The sequence below is a fragment of the Argiope bruennichi genome, chromosome 3, assembly GCF_947563725.1.
Source record: "Argiope bruennichi chromosome 3, qqArgBrue1.1, whole genome shotgun sequence".
Taxonomy (NCBI): Eukaryota; Metazoa; Arthropoda; class Arachnida; order Araneae; family Araneidae; genus Argiope; species Argiope bruennichi.
The window spans coordinates 23,322,556-23,335,994 of record NC_079153.1 but is presented as its reverse complement, the minus strand read 5'-3'; the positions used below and the strand labels follow the sequence as shown (position 1 = coordinate 23,335,994).

General features: G+C 31.7%; 1 long non-coding RNA gene across 1 annotated transcript in view; it reads right to left on the bottom strand.

Moving 5' to 3' along the window:
• Window positions 1-399: 399 nt before the first annotated feature.
• LOC129962637 (uncharacterized) overlaps window positions 400-13,439 on the bottom strand; it is a 124,199-nt gene continuing 111,159 nt past the window's right edge. The window contains exon 3 of the long non-coding RNA XR_008783933.1: window positions 400-659. This is a non-coding gene — a long non-coding RNA (uncharacterized LOC129962637). The remainder of the gene's footprint in view (window positions 660-13,439) is intronic.

The window sequence follows — 13,439 nt, the reverse complement described above, 5'->3', positions numbered from 1 at the left end:
TCTTTCATCTATAATTAATTTTTTAAAAAAATATTCTAAGCATATATTGCTTTAATATGTTTCATTATTGAAGTGAAATTCAAATCGATTTATTATTTCATCCTGGCTTTTTCCCCATTTTAAATTATTAAGATATGGCAATTCGATTTATTTTCCCATGTAGAGATTATAAAGAATGTCCCAAAATTAACGGAAGATTCGATTTTGGAACCATTTTTGCAGTAAAGTGCTGGCAACCCTATTAAAGAAAACCATTTGACAGCTGATAGCTGAAGATAGTAAAAATGGAGAGTTATACGATAGAACAACGTATTAACGCAAGATTTGAATTAAATAAAAAAAAATGCAGTTTTTTAAATTGTTATATTTTTATTGAATTGTAAAGTACACAGACTAGGATTATGTATGGAATAGCACATAGTCACAATTGAATATAAAAAACAGTTTTCCCTTTAAATTGTTATATTTTTATTGAATCGTTGGATTATATATGGAATAGTCCATAGGGCAAATGGCCTCCACAACTTTGCTGATGTATACGCACTCTTTTGTAGAAATGTTCCATGACCATTTTGCATAAATGTAGCTGAATATCGTTGATGAATATCGTCTTAGTGGCTACTGAGCTTGTTGGCTTAGACCTTTCACTTCAAACAACCCTATAAAAAGAAATACAATGGTGTTAAATCACACGATCTTGGAGACCAATTCTCAAATTTAACTATAGCCGCCAAACTTTCATTATTTTTGAAACATTGTTCAAAAATGAAAATACATTGTTCTATCGTGTAAACTCCATTTTTACTAACCCTAAATTATCCGCTTTCAAATGGTATTTTTAATAGAGTTGCCAACATTTTATTGCACGAATGGTGGCAAATTCAAATCTTGCGTTAATTTTGGGACACCCTTTAGTATCGCGCATGTTTTTAATAAAATTTTCAAATCTTGCTGTCCTTACAATCGGAATCGTAAATTTTTTTGAAAATGTGCTTCCATTTTTAATTACGACTATTGCTTTTTGTGATATAATTGTATATTTAAAGATAATAATAGAATATTTGGGAAATACGTAGCAAGAGAACAGAACTGCATAAGGTATCTAAAATAATACGTGCATCAAAATTCGACGTTTCAGTATATTTTATTATATTCAATAAAATCAAATTACATAAAATATATAATTGAAATTTTTAATAACTATTAATTCCTATAAAACCAAATGATTGCCATAGGTTATATGATTGCCATATTATATGCAAGCCAAAGCATATAATAAGTAGGGTGATTACAATTTTATTTTACATAGAGCATTTCTATCTAAGCTCATACTTCTTGGTTTTGTTTCAACACATTTTTAATGAATAATTAAGAAATTAAAAATATTTTAAAAATAGGAATTTTGGCTCTTGTTACGTGACCGTGTTTCAGAATGACGAGATCCGTACTAAAATAAGTCTCCTGGATACTTATTTCAGATTATTCCAAGATAATGAGTTTATTTGTCAACTTTTAGTTTACGCCACGATCGCCAAGCTCTATTACACACAAGATGGCTGAATTCCCAAGTTTTCTACGAATTTTCAATTGATATGCTAAAATCGACCACCTAATAGGTTTCTTTGGCGATTTTCAAATGATTACGCCACGAACGGAACGTGAATTTCTCTGGCGATTTTAAGATTATGCAAAGATTGCCAAGCAGATTTGTAATGAAATGGCATCAACTGAATTCCTGGGTTTATTTGGCGCTTTTGAGATGATTGTGCCAAGAATGCCAGAATAATGGATTTACTTGATGATTTTCAGATTTTACCAAGATTCGCCAGCGCCATGTTGCCAATCTCTAAGTTGGCAATCGCTTGCAGTTTTTCAATGCTTTATCGCTAGGACCGTAAATTTAACAAATATCTCTTTGTGTTTCCTCAAACTGATAACTAATTCTAACTAAGCAAAACCAAATATCTCTGAAAGCGGCGTAGGATAGAGCTAAACCATTTTTTTCGTTTTCCTGTCATTTTTACTGATAATCGTCATACAAGTTTTTCCTGACCCTCCATAACTCAAAAACAATATCGTAAAAATTAAAAGAACGCTCTAAAATGTCTACTAATATGACAAAAAGTTTGTAAAGTAAAGGAAAAGTGCATTCCGCACCCTTCCTTTTCCGGATAAAAAAAAGTTGAAAAATCCTTGCATGAAATGATGCCAGAGTCGTGAAAATCATCACGGCGCCATTTTTCTAGTATTCACTTGATTTTCTTATTTGTTTTCTATTTTATTCATAAAATTGTTTTTGGAAGAAATAAGAGTTGAAAGAATTTTCACCCCAATTCTACAGAGAATCTTTGGGCTGTTTCGGGTGATCAAATATTTCTGATTTCAAGGTTGGAAATCTGTTTCGATGTGAAAATGATAAAGAATTTAAGTTGATTTGTAGCGCACGTCAAGTTTCGACGGAAGTAGGAAGGTCCTTTTAGGTTATCAGCAAGTTCAAGTGCATGGTAAAATGGTAGACTTTTCATTCACCTCTCTACTACTGCCTTCATCCTCAGTAGAAAGTCTTTGATATAATAGAGCTCTCAACAATTGGTCGTTAAGAAACGGAATAAACATGGTTAAATCCATAATAGATAATGAAAAATAAACCGATTAGAATAACTTTGCTAAATATATTATGCAATGCTTCTCGTTTTTATTCAAAGAGTACATTACTATGCTCATTCTCTTAGTATTTTTATACTGAAGACATTGTAACAGTTTCGTTTTTATCGTTGTTGTCAATGTTATATTTATATTTTATTTTTTATTTTCCAGTGTACACAGTATACAAAGAAAACGTATTGCAATTGTGAAAAAAAAATTCGAGTGCCAGATTTTCGCACTTCAGATCTTCCCGAATTCTAAAAACATAATTCCGGAATTATGTTTGTCTAATTGTCTGTAAATGCGATAACTAAAAAAATTATTTAAGCTAGATAGATGAAACTTGGTATGTTGATTTTACACCAAATAGTTAAAATACTGCCAACTATTGAACAAAATTCATTTTCTGCCTTCTATCCGAGCACAGGTGAATACAATATCTACAAAATGTAAAGGTCGGAAGTTGTTGGTTTTTTTCTATTTATTTATTATTTGACGTAAGGGCCAAATTTCTGACCATGCGGAGTCAGACTGAATATAAATCTAAAGAATTAGACGGATATAATTTGTTGCAGAAGTTTATCACTGAAATAAAAAATATCTTGCAATTCTGGAAATGGCTTTAGTGTACATCAAAGAATTAGAAAAAATTTAAGTGATTTTGTACTGCCATGTGTTTCCGCTCACGTTGTTTGTCTAGTATTCAGTTTGTTCATATCTTCAAAGCGTTCTGCAATGAAATTTTATTTGCAGCTGGCTTTACTGAAAGAATGATCAGCAGTTATATTTCCGAAACAAGCAAATGACGTGAGATATCAACAAAAGAAAAGGATGAGATAAAACGTCTTGATGGATCTTAAATCATGATGGATAACTGTAAATTCCACTGTAAAATATTTACGATGGCATTTAAAACTCTTTTCGTTTAATAGTTACATATCATAACATAGAAATAAATATGTTATTACATTATTTTTGAATATTATTTTTCAAAGAAATATAAAGAAAGCTTCAGCAATAAACCGTATTTCTTTGTAAGTTTAATTTATTTTACATATTACCATATTTTAAAAACAGTTTCAAATGACAATAAATGAGAAACATGAATACTTTTGTAGTTATATGAAATGGATGTAAGTATTATATTATTTTATTTCATTCAAATGATATTTCATTCGAAATATTTCAGTTAAAAGTAACTTAACAGAATAGCTCTTCACTCTCAGATTTAATAAATGTTGAGAATATTGCACAAGCTCCTACCGTACCCATCATCGGCGATAAAATATTATCATTCTTATACCTCTTGTAATCCCAAATTCTGCTTACTTATCACGTGATCTCTGGGGGGGGGCACTTCAGACATATGATGGTTGGTTCGCTACCTTGATGGGTACAGAAATGGCGTGGTGTCAGTTATCTCTTAGGGATGAAGGAGCGTACGACCTTTGGGAGAGGTTATATCGTGGCCAGTGTAAAGTCTCGATCCAATAAAAGGTAGCGTTATGATCAAATTCTTTATTTACAGCTTTATTTACATAAAATTACAGTTCATCATCTAGGTTAAATGAGTTCTAGGTTAAATGATTCTTATTCGACACAACAAGGATAGTTCCTCGAATTCTTTCGGAGAAATCTCCCTAGGAACAGCTAGCCGACTCTTTAGCGTTCTCGCAAACAGGCTGTAGCTCCAGGGATCCACTGAATCTTCTCGGGCGGAATTCTCGTCGGACAAACCGCTCTCTGCCTCCTTCTCCACAATTCTCCCCGCACTTTTATCCTGTTCCCACCCTCATTCAGATCGGACCATTTTCCCAGTTATCCAATAGTCGTTCAGCAACAACTTCATCGGTCTACCGTCGGAATCCGTTGGGGAGCCACCCTCCACAATGTAAAGAATGCAGATTTACATCTGTTTCAAATACAATGCAGGTGGGGTCCCTTATCTGGACTCGCACTAATTGCCCAGATGTCCTTACTTTTAAGGGGTTGACCACCTGCCACTTCTGGAAGCGGTTACACTGCGGTAGGGCGTCGCCATTGCTGATACTGCTGCCTGGATGCTAATTATGGAGTGTGGGAAAAGAAACGTCACCATAGTCAAGGATGGAAGAAGCTGAATCATTACACCAGTGATCGAGTCCTAAGACTCAACCATTGTTCTGATAATTCAACATTTCCATGTGCGTTCAGGAGGAGTGTTTTAGTTATATTAATGCTCCATTTTAAAGCAACGCAAGGGCTATTTTGGAACGAATCACGTGACGATGAACCACAACCAAATGACGAGAACGGCACTTGAGCTGGCGTCCCTTCTCCAAATCTACGCATTTTACCAGAGGAGGATATTTGACCCCGATGGATTTAACAGGCACCAGGCTCCCTTACGTGGTGGCTCTTTGATGGAAGCGGATCTGCAATCCTCCTGCCCAAGAGCCGTACGACCAAGCCCCAGCGGTCCCTTCAGGTGGGTCTGAGTAGGTTTACAGTTACTTAACCGGCAACGTTTCCTTCTCTTACTGAGGAGGATGAGAAGAAACTATCCTTTATCCAAAGAGCCTGGTCGTATCATGAATACGAGTTTTCTGTCAACTCAATGATGAATCCACTGATATGGCATTTGTTATTGAGGTACAATTTTCATGTTCAACTACCGTCACTGATTTTTAAGTCTGTATCTCAGTTGCTTTAACCGGTCTAAGACCTACTGTGGAAGATTCGGTAAGAATTACATTACGGAATTATGTATGCTGTAACAAAATGCTCGTGTAGCAAACTACATTCATTCAATTACCTGGAGAGATTGTTTAATCTTTTGATTTTTAGAACATTAATTGGTCATAAGAGAGCTGAACACATCAACAAAGAGGAGATAAGAAAGCAGACTGAGGTGAAGGAACTGAAGAGCAATAATAAGATCTGTAATAATGTATGAATTATAAAGATTCTGGAAAGAAACCAAGAAAAGTGAATTTTAAAATGTTTAAAATTTGAATGAATTAAATACATTTAAAAATGTACATCTATATATATACTTATAATAAAGCTCAATGTGTGTGTGTGTGTTGGCGCTCTACAGGCCAGACCGTTTGACCAACAGCTACGAAATTTGGCACGTATATACCTTGGAGGCCGGGAATGTGCACCTCAGGGTTATTTTTTCGAATTGTTAATTAGAATTCTATTTATTTAAAAAATAAGCGAAATTTTAGCGTCTTTCTGCTATAACTTCCGAAAATATTACCGCACAAAAAAGATTTTTATATCAAGTTAAAGATCAAAAATTTATCTTTTAAATGATACTAATGGTTTAACCTTAAAATTCAATTTCTATTTTTAATTAATTTTTAAATAAATATTTTAACTATATTTTTCCAACAATTTTTTTCGTACAAAATAAAAATAAAATTTAAGCTGCACAAGCACGTTTCGCATTCATGGGGAAAAATTAGCTTTTACAAAGTGTTGCCATCACATTGAGTAAAGCTCCATTTAAAAATAAATTAAATCTTTTTGGAAATGAGATCTGCAAAAATATGATTTTCGTCACGTGTCTGTAGGAAATGAAACAAATATGAAATATTATTTTTTTTCTAAAAAATAAATTCAAGAAAAATTATTTTATGATCTTTTACACTATCTATATTATTAATCCAATGAATCAGTTTTATTTTAAGACAAGTTTTGTTTAATATGAACAGGATATCCATTCAAATCAGGGCCACACAGCTAATTTGTAAACCTTTAGTAATATACACAGATCTTCTAAAATGGTCTATATGGAAAATGATTATATTTTATGTAACTTGATCCTATAAATACTCTAATAACGAATTTTTGATTTTACATAAAGCTTCTGCTGTGGAAATCACGTTTAACAAAATGTTCTTGAAACACTAATATTTTAAATAAAGAATTAATTTCCAATCAACTAAATCAATCACTTAAACTGATTGATTTATGAAAATTTGTATCACTATTAAAAAAAAAAAAGGATAATTTTAGATTTTCCATCGATCGTTTTAAAGAAAATACGCCAATCAGCGCGCAGGTTTCTCAAGATTAATTGTCCTAAGATTATGAAAATGTTGAGTTTTTCTAAATTTTTAACATTTAAAACTTAATAAATCAGTCTAAGCTAATCGTTTAAAATAGAAACATTCATTCATTTATTTAAAATTTGGTGTGTCCAGAATATTTCTCAGAATATGATACCTTACTGCATTAAATTTAGACTTCATAATTTTTGAAATATATTTATAGGCCGGAATGAAATATTATTATTGATTTCATTTCAATCCTTTTGAAAGCAAAACTAAAAACTGAATTTTATGCTGAATCTGAGAAATTTTTGTTGAATTATTCTTTGAGATATTACACAAATTATGAAAAATATTTTGTAGTTCACATAAGACTTAAATACCGAACGATTCTGTTTGCAGTACTCATATTCAATAATAATAATAATAAATAAATAACAACAAAAATGATAAATAAAATAAAACGCTTGGGTTCATTAAAAAATATCTTTATATTAATTGCAATTTCAGCATTTCCACTTTAAATTAAAGTTGAAGTTTTACCGGTTAATGACAACAAATTAGCAAAATATATATAGTAAATTGAACGAAACGATCTAAACAACAGTATAAGTTTGGTATGACTATCAAAATTTGAAGATTAAAAATGTTTTGTTTGAGAGGCTATTAAGAGACAAGTTACTTAAAATATTTAATTAAAAATTGTAGCGAGCAGTAATACTGGTGAACCGGCTGGTCGCCAAAGGCGGCTAGTAAATACAATAAGTAGAACAAATATAATAAAAATATAATAATATAGCTTGTAAAAAATTATACTATACAACTATGACAACTATAAAACTCTGTAAAATTTTTTTTGATTATGTGAAAGTGGAAAAGAAACAATTGAACTACTAAAACAAGCAAAAGGAGGAAACAATGACACAAAACCCAAACAAATTCTATTTACAGCACCAGAACACAAATTCTATTTACATCACTAAAACACAATTTCTATTTACAGCACCAAAATACAAATTATATTTAAAAGCCCTGCACAAAACACAAATAAATTCTATTTAAAAACGTGCCCAAAGCACAAAATTTAACAAATAAATATTAAAATACAGAATCATATAAAACAAAATTCTTTAGAATTTCAAACATAAACATTATAAATGCACCACATAGTTAATAATGAAAAGAAAAAAAAACTTTATTTTGAGGCCCTTACTTTCGAAATATTTTACTTCTTAAAGTCTTATCTTTCTGATAAACACAATAATTATCTGTGCCACAGTAAATCTTTGAAATAAGTTTTGTTTTCTATTCGTATATTTTGAGGAAGTGCAAATTTTAAGTTCTTGGAGATACAAATACGAAAAGAGAAAAAATAAATATTGTCAGCTTTTCAAAATTTAATTAAATATTCAATTAATTAGAAATTAGCTAAAATTTCGCCTTTTCATCCACAATAATTTCAGTGGCAATTATTTTGTAGAAATAATTTCAAACTATCTGAAAATTCATGAGTTTATTATTTCAATGACATTAATTTCATTTCTGCATCATATTGCTCTCAATTTTTATTAATTTTCCAAAAAAAAATCATAAAAAATGTGTGCATGTAAAAAAAAAATTTATTAAAATTAACTTTAAACTATTTTTTAAAATTACTTTATGCAATACATATCCTTTTTTGCCGGGTTTTCGTTTGCTTAATAGCAGTGATTTAACAAAGGATAAAAGAAAACCATAAGTCAATCACTCAAACTGAGGAAATAAAAATAAAAATTTTGCGAGGAAATGAAGCAGATGTTCGAAGACAGATGCCGCTTCAGGTTATGAAAAATTAGCCAAGATTTTGCCTCTTTTCCGCAGAAACATTGAAAGAAATTCTGTCGAAAAAAATTCATGTATTTTATTAAAATTAAAAATTTTACCTTTTTAATGATATTTATTTCGGGTTTTTTTCCTTTCAATTCATATTAATTCCTTTGAAAATTTAGAGGGAATGATTTTGAAATAAGGATATTTATAGGTGCTTCTTTGCTAGGCAACGTTGAGACTTTAAACCTTTTTCCCATTAAATTTTTAAATTTCTTTTTATTGTAATATATATGTCTTGGGAAAAGGATTTTCTGTATTATAATATTTTATACGAAAGTAGTATATATATTAAAAAAATATTGAATATAAAAGGGTTTTAATCCCGAAAAAACAAGGAAAATCAATTAGTTTTATAACTAAAAATATTTCTTTGTTAGAATTGATAAATCGGATAATAGATAAAAAAATAACCAGAGGCAGTGCTCCCCTGCCCCACCCCTAAACCTTCTGACATATTCCCTAATATATATGTTATCCCAGTAAACGCGTAGCATGGCGTATAATAATTACGAAATATTAACCTTTGACGCGAATTTAGCATTTTTAATGAATCTATTGCGATATCCTTGGCGAGTGTGTTTGGCGATTTATCCCTGGTATACGATCAAAAATATCCAGAAATTGAATTTGGGTTCAAAACGCGTTCTTCCCAACCGATTGAAATAAAAATTTGACATAAAACTACACTTTAAACGCGTCCCATACCAAATTTGATATATTTAAGTCACTGCGTTTTGGAGTTATTGCATTTACATGTTTCTGAAATACTGACCGACAGACGATCAACCCTTTGTTGGATTTCGCTCAAAATTTGATAGGCGTCTATTCTAAAGATGTTAATTCTGTGTACCGAATTTTATTCATATAACTCTCTTTATTTTGTAGCTATAGCAATAACTTATATTCGAACATCCCGACAGACAGACTTCCTCTGAGCGAAATTTGTTCAAAATTTGGCAGAAATCTACGAATTTGGTTTAAAACTTGTATATTGAATCTCATCCGTCTAACTCAAAGCGTTTTTTGATTAGTTTTGTCACAGACAGACATATAAACGGACATTTTTTAAAAGTGTGCTGTTTTTCGTACTCAGAAAGGTCTAAAATAGGGATTGATCAAAATCTCGCGTTCGAATTTTTTGACGACTGCTATACTTTCTTTATACTTTGTATAAAAAGTGCTCTTAAATGTTTCAATGCAAAATTTGTTCTGATTCAATGACCAAATATGCAATCTTGGATTCGAATTTGTATTAAAGGTTAATTTAGTTTGATTTAGCTTAATTACATTAACGTCCCGTTTTGGAGCAACAAGAGGGCTATTTTGGTACGGAAATCGTAATTTTGAACCGCTGTCAGATGACGAGGATGACACCTGGGCTCGCACCTCCCCGTCCAAACCTCTACACCACATCAGCGGGAACTGTATTAAAGAAATATATACAATATAGCGTAAGTTATACTGTTATAAAATAGCAAATAAAATGAATTTTTTAAAAATAAATGTTTGTGAAAAATTAAAACAATCTCAAATAAGTATTTTAAATGAAAAAAGACTATCACTATCTGAAGATTTGTTTATTGATATTATATTCAAATTTTATTTGCATTAGAATCCCTCCTAATTTCTTAGAAAGATTGGGGAAAAAAACCCCACTCGGGCGTAATTTGAACCTTGAATTTTCTGTTCCAGACGTTACACCCTTATATTTGTTAGGATATTTCTGCTATATTTGGACGATGACCAAAACCTTGACTGGTAAAATTATCATAGCAGCACAATCATGACATTTGCACTAACACAAACGAAAATGTCGAAGGTTTTGAGAAAATCCTTGCAACGTTTTCGTTTTTCAAATCCTATATCTCAGTACCACTTCGTTTGAGATAAGGATAAAAAAGAAATCGTTCGCCTTGACATTCAGAACACGGATATGGAGCGACCTTGATAACTTCTGCAGAGTAGCAGAGCTCATATTTTTACTTCTTTTATACTCAGGGCCCTCGAAACTGTCCTCTTTATGTTTTGTATAACTGTTAGATCGGGAAATTAGTCTAAATAAGCCACTGTTTTTATGCGGTTTTTAGACAAAAACATGTAAGGACCTTGCCTTTTTTAATTTCAAGGACTCGTGTCGGGCTGAGACAGCAATTTATTAATCCAAATTAGGGTCAAGAATCGTTGATGGAAAATTCTGGTTTCCAACATAAATCACAAAATATTCTTAGTAAATATCATTCGCTTTTACAAGCAATGAAATAAATACTTATTTTCTCCTCAATCCGCCTATGACGTCTGTTATCAAGTTTTCTTTATTATTATCTTTATTTCTTTCAAATTCGTTTCTGCAAATTACATAGCTGCATTTACAGAAATGAATATTTTAATTATTTTAATATAGTTGTAGTTTAAATGTTTCATCTTTTTTTTACACTTTTCACCCCCCCCCAAAAAAAAAACTATAATAGAACTGACATGAAATGTGATTAGTGGGGAACTATTTATATAATTAAAAAAGCCTAGAAAAAAAAAAGGTCAAACGTTTCACAAGCGCGCAGTGTTAACATTATAGAGAATTTCATTCTTATTCCCAATACTTATTTTAAATACATTTCCATTGTAAATTCTTGCAGATACAGTTCAGTCTTTGCAATTTCACTAATTCACCGAATGAAAGTTGAGTTTAACTTTATTAACATAACGGAGACTGTTTTATGAAGGATATTACAATTACGGATGACACTAGAGGAGGCACTACCTACAAAAAGCGGACACAAATTCTTGCAGATACAACTAAGTCTTTGAAAATTACACTAACCCACTAATGAAGGTTGCCGTTAAATTACATTAACAACGAAGTTGTTTTATGACGGATCTCACAACCTTTAACCATGATCAAATGACAAGGATAACATTGGAACGAGCACTCTCTTCGCAAGACTTCCAATCAATAGGGAGCCATTTGGCTCAAGAGCTCAGATTTAAAATACACAGGATCAATCGCATAGATAACGGGTATTGAGTTTTGAGGCTGGAACCTTCTGGCCCCAAAGTCATCGTCTTCTGATTATGGTTTGTAATGACGAGGTCCGTCCCAAAATAACCTTAAGGTCCAAAGTATCCTTAAGAGTTGTTGGTTCTTATAGACAATATAAAATTCAGGACCCCTGCGCAATTTCCATTTCCTAACTTTTGCTGGCAATGGAAATTGCCTTCTTGTTGATTTTCATTTAATCTTAAAGTATTGAAAACATTGTAAAATAATCTAAATTAATACAAATTAAAAATGGCAATATATTTAAATGCATTTTATCTTCAGGAAAATTAGTTTCATTTATGACTCAAAGAAAGGAACTGTAAATTAAAAAATGGTAATGGTACAAAAAAATTGCAAAATTTTTCTGATCCAATCAAAATACTTTGATACAAAATTTGTCAGGACTATCGAGTAAATTAGACAACTGCAAATCAAACTGACTCGCACTAATTTTCAAACAAATTTGAAACATAAATTTAAAAAAATCTCAGAATAATGATACAAATGTTTGATTTTAATTTAAATACATTTGATCATATTAGTTTTGAAGATTATATGAATGCTTTAAATAACCTAAAAATAATGCAATAAATGAGCACGAAGCTTTGAGGCTCCTAGGCAGTTACCTATATTGTTTGTCAGATAACCCGCCCTGTTCTGATGAGGTACTTCGGTGTTCCATATAGCTACAAAACTGGATGTTATAATAACTAAATTAAAAAAAATTAGATTAAAATTATATGACTATTGATAACATGACGTTTTAATAATATAAAATACTCTTTTTTTTTATTTAGTGCTGGCAAAGAATTTAGTGCATTAAGAATTCGAATACTACAAATTAATCAAACATGAAATTTCACATAATACTGGTAAAATAACCGAGTCTTAAGCAATAAGATGAAAAGAAGTGAAATGAATGCACCCTTGTATAGTACTTTTGTGCCCTTCCTGGTGTAGAAATAACATTCCTAGGATTTAATGGTGGGACCATCATAAAAGGCAATAAGCACAACAGTCAAAATTATTTACTTGTAATATACATTTTTCAACTAAATTATCCCATATGTCTATAGACAGATGGTGGGCTGCACTTTATAACAACAGTAAACTGAACGAAAATATCTAGGCTATAAAAAAGAAGCGAAGTGGATTGAAATGGCAGACGTTTTTTGTATTTTATGGGACAATTTAGACCGGTGGTTATACGAGGATAAACGATGATTTCTTTAAAGAAATATATAAAAAAGAATTCTTTTTAAGAACTTTTTTTTTTTCGTTTTCTGTTCGAACATTGCTGCAGACGACAGAGAACGTGAACAGGGAGAGAAGGGTGTATCGGCAGCTGGCGCTCATCCCAAGGTGTACAAAGTCGTCTGCCGAGTACCGCTACTCCCCCCAGGTGCGTGGGCGCGGGAGAGCGCGCTTTTTCCGGGCACCTGTTCCTCCTCCATTCCCCCTCTTCGCGTTAGTAGAACACGGCGCTAAATGTCAAGGACGGACCGCTCTAAACCGATAAGGAAAGACATTTTGTATCGAATCTTTTCGAACACACTTTGCATTTTCAAATCGTTGTTCCTTCACCGCCTCCCCGTTTTTCTTTTTCTCTTCATGGATGAAGTATGAAAAAAAAAAAAGGTTCCAAAGTCTTAAAGGGGTGGTAGGAGGATACTTTAATGGGTGGATGGGGGTATATATGTTGCTGTAATGCATATTTTCAAATTGAAGATAATTATATTTCAAGAACAAATTGTATTCTAACAACAGAATTTGTTGAACTTAAAAATTATAAAAATCCATTCTTATGACAACAACGATGAAAAAGAAGATTTTGCACATCCAGTTAT